Raw genomic sequence first — 3,987 nt, 5'->3', positions numbered from 1 at the left:
AGGAAGACGTCCGACGAACTCCTTGGGAAACGAACCGACAACTTTGACGAACTCCTCAGGAAACGAACCGGCAACTTCGACGAGCTCCCCAGGAAAAGCTTCACCGAGCAGCTGAAGAAGTGAAGGTGTCTCTAACCGTCCGGCTTATAAGCCTCCAACTGATCACCCAGACCAAATCCAGACAATTGCATTCTCTCACTGTGGAAGACACGCCCCTTGATGAGTCATCAGTCAGCTGCAATCAACTGACTGATGATCCGACAAACCATCCCGTTGGTTTATTAACCAGCCTCAAATAGCCTCACAGCAATCGTCAGGCCAGTGCCCGCTTGACCAGACAGCTAGGCCACCTAGCCAAGTTGACACATGAACCCAACCATCACATCCCCTAACTCTCCTTCTCCCCGCACCCTTCCTGACAATATGCATAAAAAGAGAAAGAAGCTATAATTCCAACCAGAGCCTTCCCCCAGCCCCCACCAACCCACCAACACACACACACACACACACAAATCCACATGTAGTTAGGCATACTCAAAGCTCCTAAAAATGTGGTCAATCATGGATTATTTGGGTTTGACAAACATCTTTCAAGATTCATATGATCCCTGAAAGGGTTAAGATTCATTCACACTCAGAGTAAATTGCTTTAATGAGATAATCAGATGACTAGTTCTTTAGGGCTGCCAGCTCAGCAAAATTTCTCCTAAAAAATTTGCAGTTTTCCTTTGAGTGGGGAGGGAGATGGGGAGTACAAGGATTTGGGAGCACGTGGTGATTTGGGTTAAACTTTGGACAGCCAATAGACCACTGAAGGGAGGGATGGAACACAAGAAAGGGGAAAGATGCTGACAATTCTGCCAAAAACACTGTCAGCTGCTATATGGGCCAGCTGGAGAAAATGAACCTCTCTGCTTCCCCAAGTCACTGTGTCTCCTAATGTCCCTTAAGATGCAAAGAGGGAGAAAAAAACAAACAGGATAATACAGAGAAGAGCAAGGGTTTTTATTCACGTTTCCATATCCCTCTCCCTTTTTCTATTTTCAATACTATTTCAAGTTGTATACATGGGAATTTGTCTTTTTAGGATAACAACGTTGCATGTTCTGAATACCAAGGGGCCACGCCTTGTACAAAACCTGAATTCATTTGCACTATATGTGGTTCTGGTTGATGAACCTTCAAAGAGAGGAAATGGAGCTAGAAAAGATTTAGAGAAGGGCAGATAAAATGATCAAAGGACTAGAAAAGGGTGCTGTATAAGAGCAGATTAAAACGTTTACTTTTCTTCATTCTGACCTCTACAAAAATATGAAGGGTGCAGATAAGATAAACTCAGATTGGATTGCCAGACCTTAAGTACCACAACCATGGGAAAGCCACAGAGGCCGGGGGTGGGGGGGGTGGGGTGTGGGGGGTGGGGGGGGGTGGGTAGAGAAGGAACGAATAGACAATAGTAACTCTTTACATAACTGAGAATACATTTATGCAATTCCTCATCCTTAATTAGTAGTATAAGCTAAGTAAATTTAAATAGGCTTGGATAAGGTTGTACTTGAAAAACTCATAATGTGTTATCAAAACAAACCAGATCATGCTTAGCAGTGTATTTTTTTTTACATGGAGACCTAAAAATAGTAGTCTTCCAAAATGTTTGATCATCAGTCTCACCTAGGATTACTTTTGAAATGCATATGGTTTCCGTAACTCTACTTCAGACTTACTAAGTTAAAAATTCTGAAACTATGATCCCAGAATTTGTATTTTTAAAGGATTTCCTAACTGACTCTGATAGTCCAAGGAATTTGGAATACTGTCTAAAAGGTGGTCCTCTTGCCCTGGAAGGCAGTGCCATGTGGTAGGAAAGTAGCAAGGCCTATGGAATCAGGAAGAGCTGGATTTAAATTCTGGCTCTGTTGTTTGTCAGGGCATGACTCAGACACCTGAGCCTGTTCTTGCTTCCGAGGGTAGTATATAAAGGATCAGATGCTTACTGGTGCTGAGTAAATGTTAGCCTGTACATCCCTACCCCAACTTCCAACTGGATCCTGTGGATTATCAAGTGCAGAATCCTGGGCTCATGAGACTATGGGTTTAAAAGCATTGGTGGTTCTTAGACATCCACCTTCTTTTGTCTCTGAGACAGGAAGAAGACAAGTGTATAGAAAGGTGTGAATATAGACATTCCATCTTTTTCTCTATACTCTGGTCCTCCACACTTCCAATATCAAGTAGAACAAGGATAAAAAGAAAACTAAATTTCAGAACTACCAGATTTTACCTACTGGACTCCTGGTGTTTTCAGATCATTTGTCAATATTTTGGGTTTCTGCTTCCTGTTGAAGCCTTACCTTTCAAGGTAATTTATTGACATTTCTGTTGAAACTAAACAAAGTTGAAACTAAAGGGAAAACAACTTAGTGAGGACCTCAAAATGTGTATGAACTCCTACTGAGCTATGGTGTGCATTGAAGCAGCTGGTGAGGGAATAGAAAATTCCCCACCAAGTTGAAGTTCAGATCTAGGGAGATGAATAGAGAGATGAAAACTAAGGAATCTGATGAGAAGAATGGGGAAGGGGCAAAGGTAAGAAGGGGCTTCCTTCAAGAGTCAGGTGCAAGTAGGCCAAATGCAGCTGCATGGTGGAAAGAGAAAGAAATTGTCGAGCTGTTTGGAGATGTAAGTGGGTAATCTGAGATGTGGGCAGGAGCTAGACTAGGACTCGGCTCCAGTGCCCAGCTCGTCCCAAGCCTGCTACTGAGTCTGGAAGACACATAGGCGTTTTCAGCCCTATTTCCTTGAATGGAAACACCAACCTTCCCAAATGTGATTCCATGGACTGTGGTGTCCATTTTCCCAACTCTCTCTTCTGTCAGACACCATCTCATTTGCTGCCTCTCAGGGATCCCATACTCAGATCTCCATTGTTCATTCACTTTTGCTCTGGGTCCATAGCTAGTTACTAAGGAAGATACATGCCTGAAAGTGGGAAGTTTCCTATTACACCGGAGTTACGGCCACAACCCAAAGTTCAAGTCAAAAGATGCCAAGTTCCCATATTCCAGAATCAGACAGTTACCAGCTAATTGTGACTTGATCCTACAGCAAGGAACCAACTGAGAGGAAACTCTCTGATAAGGGGTACTCTCAATCCAGTCCCCACTCCTCCTCCTTGGACAAACAAGTCACTGTAAGCATAAGAAGATCAGGAATCCCATGTGGGAGGAGGTGACTGGCCTTTTAAAGACACAGATTTATTTTAGTCTGCAGTTGGTTGTCCCTTGGCCAGCTGTTTTGACAGTCTGACCTTGATAACCTGAAGCAGTGGTAACTGGAGGGAGAGGGCAGCCCTGAGCGGTAACCTCAGAGGGGCACCTGTGCTCCCTGTGTTTGGGAGGACAATGATATGTGGGTTTCCCACATATTGACTTCTTCCCTGAGAAGAAATTGGGCTTGAGCCATCTTGCTGGCACACTACTTAAGGTCCTGATGAGGAGATCTCATGTTAGAAGGTTGTATGGCAGAGTCCTGGTGATGGGAAATGAAGATGTGGGGTGTTTGAGGCAGAGATGTATTTCCCATCTCAGGGAACTGAATAAAGGGGGGTTGTAGGGGGAGAACATGCAAGGTTGTCCAAAGGCATATGCAGGAATTCCATCAGGTAATCAGCTTTTGGTCCCTTGCCACACAGTAGGTTTTTGACCACCAGTGATAATAGCCAGAAAAATAATAATAAGCACCATAAAAAGGATTGCAAGGAGTCACATGTCCCTCCCCATCCCTCTTGGGGAGAGTCAGGAAGGAGAGGGAGAAAAGATGTGCAAGGAGAGAGTGGTTTCTTTTCTCCCTTCTCCCTCCCTCATTGTCTACACATACAAAATCAACCACTAATCTGTGCTGGGCTAGGAAGGAGAATTTTTAATTGAGTTTGAGACTGAATAGAAAAGTCCTATGCCAGCACAGGACTGTCTTAATAACCACAAGTGA

The sequence above is a fragment of the Choloepus didactylus genome, chromosome 1 (genome assembly GCF_015220235.1).
Source record: "Choloepus didactylus isolate mChoDid1 chromosome 1, mChoDid1.pri, whole genome shotgun sequence".
Taxonomy (NCBI): domain Eukaryota; kingdom Metazoa; phylum Chordata; class Mammalia; order Pilosa; family Megalonychidae; genus Choloepus; species Choloepus didactylus.
This window is presented reverse-complemented; position numbering follows the sequence as displayed.